The sequence below is a fragment of the Nomascus leucogenys genome, chromosome 2 (genome assembly GCF_006542625.1).
Source record: "Nomascus leucogenys isolate Asia chromosome 2, Asia_NLE_v1, whole genome shotgun sequence".
NCBI classification, from domain to species: Eukaryota; Metazoa; Chordata; class Mammalia; order Primates; family Hylobatidae; genus Nomascus; species Nomascus leucogenys.
The window spans coordinates 80,596,864-80,610,209 of NC_044382.1; the positions used below are offsets into that span (position 1 = coordinate 80,596,864).

General features: G+C 46.2%; 1 pseudogene; it reads left to right on the top strand.

Annotated features, from left to right (window-relative positions):
* Positions 1-8,402: 8,402 nt before the first annotated feature.
* LOC100586241 lies at positions 8,403-8,970 on the top strand (annotated as a pseudogene).
* The last annotated feature ends 4,376 nt before the right edge of the window (positions 8,971-13,346 follow it).

Consider the following 13,346-nt stretch of genomic DNA (forward strand, 5'->3'; position numbering starts at 1 on the left):
GCCAGTACACCCAGCTACGACTTGAAACACATGCTCTGTGTTCTCAGTGAGCACTCTGCTCTGCCCAGCAACCCTCTGCTCACTTTAGAATGTTCATTTCCCCTCTCCCAGATGATGATTTTATTCAGCGTCTCAGCAACTTTCGACCCAGTTGGTCACTTTCTCCTTCCTGAAATATTCTGCCCTCTTGGCTTCATGAGCCCACACTCCGATTTCCCTCCTCTTTCCATCTCCTGCATAGATGCCTCCATTATCTGATTTCTAAATGGTGGGCAGCCTGGAGTTCCAGTCTCACTTCCCTTTGATTTCTCTCTTTACACTCTCTAAGTGATCTCAGCTGGTCTCCAAATTTACATATCAAGTCTAAGCTTCTTTGAGCATATCCCACTGTCTAGGGTATATCTTTCTGGATGTCTCACGGGATCTCAAGTATACTGGGCTCAGCACAGAATAGTTGACATCTTCCTGCCCTCTCCCCCAACAACATACTCTTCTCCTCTCCTAGTCTTTCTTTCCATCTTAGTACATGGCATTACCAACCTGTGAGCCTTCTCTAATATGTGCCTTTCCTTCAACTACTCTATGTGATCCAGCAGCAAGACTAGTTATTTTTACCTCTTACATATTATTCTCATGTGTCCACTCCTTTTCCATCTCCCCTGCAATTACTTTATTTTAAAAATTACTTACTTATTTTTTTGAGACAGAGTCTCACTCTGTCGCCAAGGCTGGAGTGCAGTGGGGAGATCTCAGCTCGCTACAACCTCCGCCTCCCGGGTTCAAGCAATTCTCTCGCCTCAGCCTCCTGAGTAGCTGAGAGGTGCCCGTCACCATGCCTGGCTAATTTTTTTTTTTTTTTTTGAGACGGAGTCTTGCTCTGTCACCCATGCTGGAGTGCAGTGGCGCTATCTCGGCTCACTGCAAGGTCCGCCTCCTGGGTTCACGACATTCTCCTGCCTCAGCCTCCCGAGTAGCTGGGACTCCAGGCGCCCGCCACCACGCCCAGCTAATTTTTTGTATTTTTAGTAGAGACGGGGTTTCACCGTGTTAGCCAGGCTGGTCGCGAACTCCTGACCTCAGTTGATCCACCTGCCTCGTTCTCCCAAAGTGCTGGGATTACAGGGGTGAGCGACCCTGCCAGTCCACCGCAATTACTTTAAATTAAATTGCCTTCCTTCTGTTTCCCAAATAAGCCCCAGGGCCTTTGCATGTGCTCTTGCCTTGCCTAGAACACTGAAAGCATTGAGTTCCATATGGCCCAAATTTCCTTGCAGGGAACAATCTCAAAAGACTCCAAGTCATTCCCAAAAAAATCCCGTGAGAAGAGATCTTATTTCACCACACCCACCTTGTAATCCATATCCAAAACAGACCCATGCTTGTTCCGAGCAAAAAACAAAGTCTGATAGATGATAGTTCTGAGGGTATCTCTAATCACAAAATTGGCCTCAAATTTCTTCTTGGCTTTCAGTTTCTCCCAATATTAGAGGGAGACAGTGTCCAGCTTATTAGCCTTTCGAATTCATGTAGTAGTCTGAGAAAAAGAGACACAATATTTTGTACCTCCACCCAACAAGTGGTATCTTTTTCCATCCTCTAACTCTGGGCTTGACTACGTAACTTGTCTAGGCCCATGGGGCCTTGCAAACACAATGCAAGCAAATGCTTGAACAATGCTTGTGTACTGGGTCTTCCCTTCCCTTGCTGCGTTTGGAACCCAGCTGTCATATGAAAAAGACTGCGCTAGCCCTCTAGCTAGGTAGACACGTGGCCTGGTCAATTTCAATTGCCCCTGCCAATCAGCAGACAACTGAGTGAGATCATCCACGAACAACCAACTCTCAACCAACCTGCCAACAGACTGTCTATACGAGTGAACCCAGGCCAGGACAGCAGCGGTGCCCAGATGATCCCAGCTGCCACTTCCAACTCACAGAGTTATGAGCTATAAGTGATGGTTGTTTGAAGCCACTAAGCTTTGAGGTGATCTGTAATGCAAGAAAAACTGATATACCTCTTGTGTTCGTTTCTTCATGTTGCAAATCCAAGTATGCTCCTTCCCTACTTAAAATGCTTTAATAGGCTGGGCACAGTAGTTCATGCCTGTAGTCTCAGCACTTTGGGAAGCCGAGGCAGGCGGATCACCTGAGGTCAGGATTTTGAGACTAGCCTGACCAACATGGCGAAACCACGTTTCTACTAAAAATACAAAAAAGAAAATTAGCTGGGCATGGTGGCAGACACTTGCAATCCCAGCTACTCAGGAGGCTGAGGCGGTAGAATTGCTTGAACCTGGGAGGCGGAGGTTGCAGTGAGCCGAGATCGAACCACTGCACTCCAGCCTAGGCGACAGAGCAAGACTCTGTCTCTAAATAAATAAGTAAATAAAATAAAATAAAATAAAATAAAATACAATAAAATGATTTAATAGTTGCTCATTGATCCCAGGATGAAACCCAAGTCATTAGCCAGGGCTTTGGAGCTCCACATAATCTGGATAGCCTCATCTAACACAGTCTGAAATATGCAATGTGTTTGGTCCACCAGCATTCTTGAGCCCTTGCCCTCCCCAAGACCTTCACACACGCCACCTGGTTGACCCTTACTCCTCTCTCACACCCCAACTTAAAAATTGCATCATCAGAGAGGCCTTTTTTGACCAACTCTGTCCCCACTTTTATGCCTCTGCAACTGAAGTATGTCTCTAGTTACATATTCCTTTTTTTTTTTTTTTTTTTTTTTGAGACAGAGTCTCACTCTGTCACCCAGGTTAGAGCACAATGGTGCGATCTCGGCTCACTGCAAACTCTGCCTCCTTCCTGGGTCCAAGCAATTCTCCTGCCTCAGTCTCTGGAGTAGCTGGGACTACAGGTGTAAACTACCACTCCCGGCCTTCAGTTATATATTCTTATCATATCTTATTACTTTCCTTCTTAGCAAATGCCCCACTTTGAAACAATATATCATCTTGTATGATGATTTAATAGCTGCCTTCCTCACTGGACTATAAACCCTATGAGAATAGAGTGTCTCTGTTTTGTTCACAAATGTAGCCCCAAACTTGCACAAACTGTCACATGGCAACTGTTGGACAGCTGGTTTTTTCTCTTTGAGATAGGGTCTCACTCTGTCACCCAGGCTGAGTGCAGTGGCACAATCATGGCTCACTGCAGCCTTGACCTCCTGGGCTCAAGCTATCCTCCTTCTGAGTAGCTGGGACTACAAGTGCATGCCACCACACCTAGCTAATTTTTTTTTTGTTTTTTTTGTAGAGATGAGGTTTTGCCATGTTGCCCAGGCTTGTCTGGAACTTCTGGGTTCAAGCAATCCAGCCGCCTAGCCCCTGCAAAGTGCCGGGATTACAGATATGAGCCACTGCGCCCAGCCTGGATAGCTTTCTTTCGAAGCTGCCTGGTGGTTAACTGTGTGGGCACTGGAGAAAACTGCTTGGGCTTAAATCCCAGCTCTGTCACTTATTAGCTGAGTGCCCTTAAGCAAGTGACCTAATGAGCTGCTCCTTGCCTCAGTTTCTCCATCTTGGAAATGGGGATAGAAATAGCACCCTCTCATCGAGTCACTCGGTGGATTCTGCTCTGTCGTTGTTAAAAGTTTCTTGCTGAACAGATGTTGATATAGCTCAGATGACAGTGAACCAAAAGCTTTTGACACAGCCACCATCTCCTTTCTCTGGGGCTACGGATACTGCCATGATTTAATTTAATTTTACTTTATTTTATTTCATTTTATTTTATTGAGATGGAGTCTCGCTCTGTTGCCCAGGCTGGAGTTAAGTGGTGTGATCTTGGCTCACTGCAACCTCTGCCTCCTGGGCTCAAGCGATTCTCGTGCCTCAGCCTCCCGAGTAGCTGGGATTACAGATGGGCGCCACGATGCTTGGCTAATGTTTGTATTTTTAGTAGAGATGGGGTTTTTTCTATGTTGGCCAGGCTGGTCTCGAACTCCTGACCTCAGGTGATCTGCCTGCCTCAGCCTCCCAAAGTGCTGGGATTACAGGTGTGAGCCACTGTGTCCAGCCACTGCCATGATTTCACAATTCACATTTGGCTTCCCCATGGTTCAACTAGTAAATGTAATACATCTGCAAGACTTGTTATTTCTATCCCTTAAACATCATTCTAATCTGTCCTCTCCCTGTCCATCTCCACTGCAATTACGTTAAACTAAATTGCTCACACGCTGCCTCATTCTGCAAAGGTGTGGCCTCAAACTCGGAGCCAGCTCTACGAGATGCCTCTCGATGCCCAAGCGCATCCAGCACTAGATTTTTTGCTCCTGCTCTGAGCCCTGGTTTCTCCCACAGAGAGTCAGACGTTTGGGGTCCGAGTGCCTTGTCTCCTGACTTCTGTAACTGTGCCTCCTATCACTTGATCATTCCCTTGCTGAGCTGGGGTGTGGAGCCAAGAAACCACCTCCCAGGAAACAGTTCTGATGGCCCCAAGCAATGTATCCATCTCCTTTAACACATACGTGCACGCACGTACACACAACAGGAACTGGGCAGTCTACACTGTCTTAGTGAAAAAAATTTTTTTAGAAGGTACATTTCCAATCACCAAGTCCTTAGAAGCTGTTCTTTCAGATTCTGGCCAGAAAGGACAAAAATCTAGGTATCCAAAAAAATAATTTTAAAAAGCGAGGTTAGAGGATGAGAGGAACTCCTAAGAAAATCAGTGGGAGACAGAAAGGTATGTGAATAAAAAAGAAAATCCAGCCGGACTCAGGAGTTGACGCCTGTAATCCCAGCTCTTTTGGAGGCCAAGGTGGGGAGATCACTGGAGGTCAGGAGTTCAAAACCAACCTGGCCAACATGGTGAAACCCCATCTCTACTAAAAATACAAAAAAATTAGACGGGTGTGGTGGTGGGCGCCTCTAATACCAGCTACTCAGAGGCTGAGACAGGAGAATCACTTGAACCCGGGAGGCGGAGGTTGCAGTGAGCTGAGATTGCGCCACTGCACTCCAGCCTGGGCGACGGAGAGAGATTCTGTCTTAAATAAATAAATAAATAAATAAATAAATAAATAAATAAATCTGAGGGCAGAGGGTGGAGAGGGGGAAGGTGAGAGGTGAGGGAGGTTAGGAGGAGTAAGCTAGAGAGAGGAGAGGCTGGGAATAAGATGGGCTGGGAAGGGAGAGGGAGGACAGCGAAGGAGAAGCTCATTCCACCCCAGCAGAGCCAGCGCAGCGCTGCTCCCTAGGAAGGCTGCGTCTGTTTGGCAGGGCCCGAGAGCCGCAGCTCCCCAGAGCCGGCAGGCACTTCCCTTCCAACGTGCCCAGCGAGGGTGCCCTGCGCATGCTAATGAGGCAGTTGAGGACAGCTTCACAGATAATTGCTGAAAGTGTGCAGTAACTTACCAGGCTGGGAGTCAGTGGGCTGCAAAATGATGGGGCACCGCTCCTGGGGGCCCCCAGCAGAGGGGCCTGGTCTCCAGGTACCCGGCGCTCACAGGTTAGTGGCTGCAAGACGACGGGTTTTCCATTCAGTCAGGCACCGAACCCAGCGATGGGGAGAGCCAGACCAAAGGCAAAGGAGAGGAGGGGAACCTGCTTGTGTTTTTGTATTTAAATTGTTTTTGAACCCACGTAGCCCTGGGAGTCACATGCCGCCTCCAACATCACCGGAGCCATCACATGATACAGGTCCCCCATCATGTGATGAGACAAATCTGCCTAACTTCAGTCCCCCACCCCCAGCCGCCGCTCACAGACTGACAGATAAAGTGCTTCTGGAGGACCCCCGCCCCCCACCCCCAGTCAGTGACAGAGGGAGGGACGCAGATGGAGAACCCTCAGAGCCCATGCAACGCAAAGATCTTGATGAATAGTTAATATGCCTTTCTCTCTCCTCCTAAGCTACTGCGACTTGGAGCGGTGCCAGCCTCATTTGAATTCCAGCCTTTGTGAATAACTCAAGTGTCGCCGCTGTTGCTCCAGCAATTGCAGGGCGTTTGAGCTCACACCATCCCGCCTCGTTCTAGAAGCCCAACTCGGCTGCCTCTCCTCCCCACAGCTTCCAAGCCTCCTCACAGGGCAGTGGCAGTGGGGGTTGGAGGTGGGGAGACTGGAGCTGCAGAAGGGGAGACCACTCCAGCTGAACCTTCTAGTCCCTCCACCCGCCAGCTGCAGTAGGAGTCAGGTGGGGCCCCGACTAGGTATCTGATTAGGCGATTAGGCTGCCTCTGTTCTACTTAGTGATCATAGCTCTGTTCTCTCTGCAGATATTTCCCTTCTGTCTCTCTCTCTGTCTCTCTCTCTCTCTCTCTCTCTCATATACATATGTGCATTTCTCCGTTTCTTCCTTTAATCAGGATACGGTTAAATCAACTGAAAAATCAGCTGGGTTTGGCCGGGTGCAGTGGCTCACACCTGTAATCCCAGCATTTTGGGAGGCCAAGGCAAGCGGATCACCTGAGGTCAGGAGTTCAAGACCAGCCTGGCCAACATGGTGAAACCCCATCTCTACTAAAAATATAAAAAATTAGCTGGGCATGGTGGCACACACCTGTAATCCCAGCTACTTGAGAGGCCGAGGCAGGAGAATTGCTTGAACCTGGAGGTGGAGGTTGCAGAGCAAGACTGTCTCAAAAAAAAAATCCATTGAGTTTGTTTCTTCCCATTGTAGTAATCTCCTTTGCTCATGTTTTCATTCACTCAATCTTCTATTAAACAAATATTTTTGTAGAGCACCTAACATGCTGCAGGTCTCATACCAGGCACTGAGAAAGATGGAAGGGAGGGAAGACATGTTAAAGAAATGCATAAAGCCACATCTCTGTCCTTGAGGTGCCTGTCGTCTGCTAAAGGCAACAGAATCATAAACAGATCTGGCAGGTGCAAAATTCTAGAGTCACACAAACTCAAGTGTGCAAAGATGTGAATCCTCTATTTGTCCAAACCTGAACTTCACTTCTACCTCCCGCCCCACTCCCCTATTCTGCCCAATATAGGAAACTTCATCTCATCACTTTCAGATAAACTCAGTCACCTGGGTGACTTTTCTCTGCTTCAGATTTACAATAAGTCAAGTTAAAGATGTTTTTTTCTTGTTGCCTTTCTTACTATTGCCTTTCTTACTATTGATACTAAGCTCTGATGCTCACTCGAATAATCAAACAAGTAAACAAATCGTGCAGACTGCTTTCCTTTGTAGATAGATAGTATGATTTGCTGGCACTCTGCAGGTGGGGGCCTTTTTGAGCAAAGGAGGATTGTGGTGTTTTTGTTTTGTTTTGACAGAGTCTCGCTCTGTTGCCCAGGCTGGGGTGCAGTGGCACAATCTCGGCTAACTGTAATCCCAGCTACTCAGGAGGCTGAGGCAGGAGAATCTCTTGAACCTGGGAGGCAGAGGTTGCAGTGAGCTGAGATTGTGCAGCTGCACTCCAACCTGGGCAACAGAGCAAGACTCTGTCTAAAAACAAACAAACAAACAAACAAAACAAAGGAAAGCAGTCTGCACGATTTGTTTACTTGTTTGATTATTCGAGTGAGCCTCAGAGCTTAGTATCAATGGTAGGGAGGAGAAAGGCAACGAGAAAAAAAATCTTTAACTTGACTTATTGTAAATCTGAAACAGAGAAAAGTCACCCAGGTGACTGAGTTTATTTGAAAGTGACGAGATGAAAAAAAAAAAATGTAGTAAAGTAGCAAAAAGTAGCAAAAGGTGGCAAGCAAGAAAAGAACTTCTTCCTCACAGACCTCTCTCAGCCACTGTGCCTGGCCCACCTTTTGCTCCTCTGAGGTAGTCATGGGAGGCAGCCATCATGTGACAATGAGGTGAAAATCATCACTGACGTTCTGGGGATGGTAGAGTGGAAGGACAGAAAAACGTAAGTTCTCAATAGAAGTGAGTTGCCAAACTGACTCTGGGACCACCTATGTTAAAAAAATCAAGCATCTTTATGGTTGATTTTTTGTATTTCATCACTTGTGATTGGAGCTCATCCTAACTGAAATAGCACCCATGGAATTTGGCAGTTGCTCCAGTTACCAATGGTTTTTGAAGAACAGCGTCTGTAAAGTTGTGGAGGTGCAAGTCTGATGATAATAGGTTAAGAAGTAATCTTAATCATGCACGGTGGTGCAAGCCCATAGTCCCAGCTACTCCAGGAGACTGAGGCAGAAGGAGCACTTGAACCCGGGAGTTCCAGATCAGCCTGGGCAGCATAGTGAGACCCTTTCTCCAAAACAAACAAAAAACAAAAAAGAAGTAACTGGAAACATTCCATTTCTGACAATATGGGAGACCAAATATGAAAGACAAAATAATCATAAAGAAATTTTGGATAAAAAATAACCAACATTCTTTTAAGTGTGTAGCTGAACCCTCAGAAAGGGAAGAAGGGAGTGCTGGGACAGAAGCAGCAGTGCGGCCGCCAACACCATGGCACTGCAGGCTGATCAACAAGGCTGCAGAAGACGTGACGAAGCTGCCAACAAGACCAGATGAGGGGTCGTGCGCAATGGCTCATGCCTGTAATCTCAACACTTTGGGAGGCTGAGGTGGGTGGATCATCTGAGGTCAGGAGTTCGAGACCAGCTTGGCCAACATGGCGAAACGCTGTTTCTACTGAAAATGCAGAAATAAGCTGCATGTGGTGGCGGGCACCTGTAATCCCAGCTACATGGGAGGCTGAGGCAGCCGAATCGCTTGAACCCAGGAGGCAGAAGCTGCAGTGAGCTGAGATTGTGCCACTGCACTCCAGCCTGGGCAACAGAGCGAGACTCCATCTCAAAAAAAAACAAAAACAAAAACAGATAATAAAGAACCGAAAAAACTCGATGGACTTTACAAACAAGCTATAATTGGAGACATTAATATTGAGTATCCGAGAATGCTGGATTTAAAGGGCAAGGCCAAATGGGAAGCATGGACCCTCCAAAAAGGGTTGTCAAAGGAAGATGCAACGAGTGTCTCTATTTCTAAGGCAAAAGAGCTGATAGAAAAATAGGACATTTAGAATACAGTGTATGAGAAATTTTTCCAGCCAGTTGCAGTGGGTCACACCTGTAATCCCAAAACTTTGGGAGGACGAAGTGGGCAGATCACTTGAGGTCGAGTTTGAGACCAGCCTGGGCAACATGGTGAAACCCCGTCTCTACCAAAAGTGCAAAAATTAGCCGGCCGGGGTGCGTGCCTGTAATCCCAGTTACTTGTGAGGCTGAGGCACAAGAATCACTTGAACCCGGGAGGTGGAGGTTGCAGTGAGCCGAGATGGCGTCATTGCACTCCAGCCTGGGCAACAAAGCAAGACTCTGTCTCAAAAAAGAATACAGTGTATGAGAAAGTTTTCCTTTTGAAGCCTTGATAATGCTCTCATGACCTAACATTTAGAGGGGGAGAGGCACAATTCACTCTATGTATCATGTATATCTTTGCTATTAGCATCAATTCTAATAGGAGTATGCTGAAACTACATAGTTAACTAAATTGTACTTGCTTAAACCAGTGTCCTTAAATGTTCTTTTAGAAAAGTATTTGATTTTTTATTTTTGTAGATTTAGGGGGTACAAGTGCAGTTTTGTCACATGGATATATTATATAGTGGCAGTCTGGGCTTTCAGTGTGCCCATCACCCAAATAGTGTACATTGTACCCAAAAGGTAATTTCTCATCCCTCAGCCCCTCCCACCCTCCTACGTTTTCAGGTCTCCAGTGTCTCTTATTCCACACTCCATGATCCGATGTACACACTGTTTAACTCCCACTTGTAAGTGGGAATGGGTGGTGTTTGGCTTTCTTTTTTTTTTTTGAAACGGAGTCTCGCGCTCTCACCCAGGCTGGAGTGCAGTGGCGCGATCTCGCTCACTGCAAGCTCCGCCTCCCGGGTTCACGCCATTCTTCTGCCTCAGCCTCTCCGAGTAGCTGGGACTACAGGCGCCCGCCACCACACCTAGCTAATTTTTTGTATTTTTAGTAGAGATGGGGTTTCACCGTGGTATCCATCTCCTGACCTCGTGATCCGCCCGCCTCGGCCTCCCAAAGTGCTGGGATTACAAGCGTGAGCCACCGCGCCCGGCGGTGTTTGACTTTCTGTTTCTGAGCTATTTCACTTAAAATAATGGCCTCCAGTTCCACCCATGTGGATAAATAAAATCAAATAAATAAATAAAATCAAACATGATTTTATTCTTTTTTTATGTCTGAGTGGTATCCCATCATGTACATGTACCATATTTTCTTTATCCAATCACCCATAGATGGACATTTGATTGATTCCAGGTCTTTGCTATTGTGAACTGTGCTGTGATAGGCACACAAGTGCAGGTATCTTTTGGATACAACAATTTCTTTTCCTTTGGGTGGATACCCCAGTGGTGGGATTGCTGGGTAGAATGATAATTCTATTTTTCGTTCTTTGTGAAATCTCCATGCTGTTTGTCATAGAGGTTGTACCGATTTGCATTCCCACCAATAGTGTGTGAGCGTTCCCTTTTCTCCACATCCTCGCCAGCATCTGTTGGTTTTTGACTATTTAGGAAGTCTTGCCCTGGTAGTATGTAAACAGACTTTAACAATTATTTCTTCTTTTGGCTCATCTGTTCTCCTACAAGGAGTTGGTGTTACTGGTATAATAAAAACAGGTTATTAATTTAAAAAAAGGGCCGGGTACAGTGGCTTACATCTGTAATCCCAGCACTTTGGGAGGCCAAGGTGGGGAGATCACTTGAGGCCAGGAGTTCGAGACCAGCCTGGCCAACATGGCAAAACCCCATCTCTACTAAAATTACAAAAATTAGCTAGGTGTGATGGCATGCGCCTGTAATATCAGCTACTCAGGAGGCTGAAACAGGAGAATTGCTTGAACCTGGGGGAGGCAGAGGTTGCAGTGAGCAGAGATCATGCCACTGCACTCCAACCTGGGAATCACGGCGAGACCATCTAAAAAATTAATAATAATAATTTTTAAAAAGGGAAGAAAAACCCCAGAAAACTAGAGAGCTAGGCATACGAGTTAACACTGTATCCACCCTGGGGATTTAGTGCTTGGCAGGGACATGGCAGCCTTGGGAGGTTGGGTTGCAACTCCAAGCAGGTACAGGAGACAAAGTCTTGTGCCTGGGAGTGGAAACTTCCACATCAGCTTGGGACTCTTAAAAGTGCTGTATCCTCAGTGAAAATGTGCATGGTAGTAAATTTTATGTGTCACATTGACTAGTCACGGGGTGCCCAGATTAAACATTATTTCTAGATGTGTCTGTGAGGATGTTTCTGGATGAGATTAACATTTCAGTGGATGGACTCAGTAGAGCACATTGCCCACTTCAATGTGGGTGGAAATCATTCAATCTCAATGGAACAAAAGGGTCATCTGTGCTGGAGGAAGGAGGTGGAAGAAGGAGGAAATTTCCCCTTTTGCTTCCTGCCTGCCTCCTTGAGCTGGAACACCTCATCTCATCTTGTCCAGCCTCTGGACTGGGATTTACACCATTGGCTACCCTGGTTCTTAAGCTTTCAGACTTGGACCAAATTACACCCCCAGCTTCCCTGGATCTCCAGCTAGCAGAGAGCAGGCTGTGAGACTTCAGAGCCTCTATAATTGCATGAGCCAATTCCTTATGATAAATCAATCTCTCTCTCTCATACTGATTATATTTCTTTGGAGAACCCTAACTAATACATGGTGAAACAAACAAACAAACAAAAAAAAGATCACCTTTAAGCCCAAAGAAACATGGAAGCTTGTGTGACTCGACCTGAATTCTGGGTCAAGGAAAAAAAAAAATACTCCTATGATAATTAATAACCAAGGCCTGTTCTCAAGTGGTTTTGATGTCTGAACATACATTACTTTTATGGCCCAGGAATGCCAAAAATAAGAAATAACATAGAAAGAGAGGAGCCACAGAGAGGCAAATATAAAAGTGATCTAGAGGAAAGTTCACTAAGCCCAGACATCACAGAGTTCCCACAGATTATGTTCCCATTGCAGATGAGTTTGCAATCCAAAATTATAAAACATGTTATAAATTACAAAGCACTAGGAGACAGAAGAAAGTGCAGGATTAGACCCCTATAAATTTCATATAATAAAATAATTGGATGGAGATTATTAATAAAACTTCATGCTTAACTTTTTAGAAAGAAGCAGTGCCTTTTGCTTCCGATTAAGATGACATAACAGAAACTGGGTATACTCTTTTCCTTGAAACAACAACAAACAAGATAAAATATATAAAACAACAGTTTTGGCCAGGCATGGTGGCTCACGCCTGTAATCCCAGCACTTTGGGAGGCTGGGGCGGGCAGATCACTTGAGGTCAGGAGTTTGAGACCAGCCTGGCCAATGTGGTGAAACCTCGTCTCTATTAAAAATACAAAAAATTAGCCAGGCATGGTGGCTTTGACTGCAGTCCCAGCTACTTGGGAGGCTGAGGCAGGAGAATTGCTTAAATCCGGGAGGGGGAGGCTGCAGCGGGCTGAGATTGCACCACTGCACTCCAGCCTGGGTGACAGAGAGAGACTTTGTCCCAAAACAACAACAACAACAGTTTTTAAGACATTGGACATCAGATAACAAAGGGCAGGGATCTGTGAGAGAAGGGCAACAAACCAGGTGAGCTCTATGGTTGCCCCATATTACTTCCTAGAGGAAGTTTCCAAGTTGCAGTGCAGAGAGGTGGACTTCAAACTGAGGCTGGTGTTCCCCCTGAGTTGAGGAGACAGAGCTGGGAGTCCAGGGAGGCCAAGGAAGACAGAGTTTGTAGGGCAGGTACTGGAGAGGAGAGAGCTGCATGGAGATCAAGATCTGCAGAAGTGTCCCTCAAGTCTTCAGTGGAGTACAGATCATGACATGCATGTTAGAAAAAGACCTGCCCAAAAGGATTAGAGGGCAACATATGGCCAGGAGCAATTTTTGCCCATTACCCTAGAATGGAAATCTTCATAATTCACATATTATCTATCAGGTAGTATATATACTCAGAAGTGTTTTACCTCAGTGGTGGGACCAAAATAGTCCTAGACTAAACCCAACTCAAGTCCAGTCAAACAAACTTCAAAAAGAAACTTTGGGCCGGGTGCCGTGGCTCGTGCCTATAATCCCAGCACTTTGGGAGGCCAAGGCAGGTGGATCACCTGAGGTTAGGAGTTCAAGATCAGCCTGGTTAACATGGTGAAACCCCATTTCTACTAAAAATACAAAAAATTAGCCGGGCATGGTGGCACGCACTTGTAACCCCAGCTACTCGAGAGGCTGAGGCAGTAGAATCTCTTGAACCTCGGAGGCGGAGGTTGCAGTGAGCTGAGATCACGCCATTGCACTCCAGCTTGGTTAACAAGAGTGAAACTCCATCTCAAACCAAAAAAAAAAGAAAAAAACAAAAA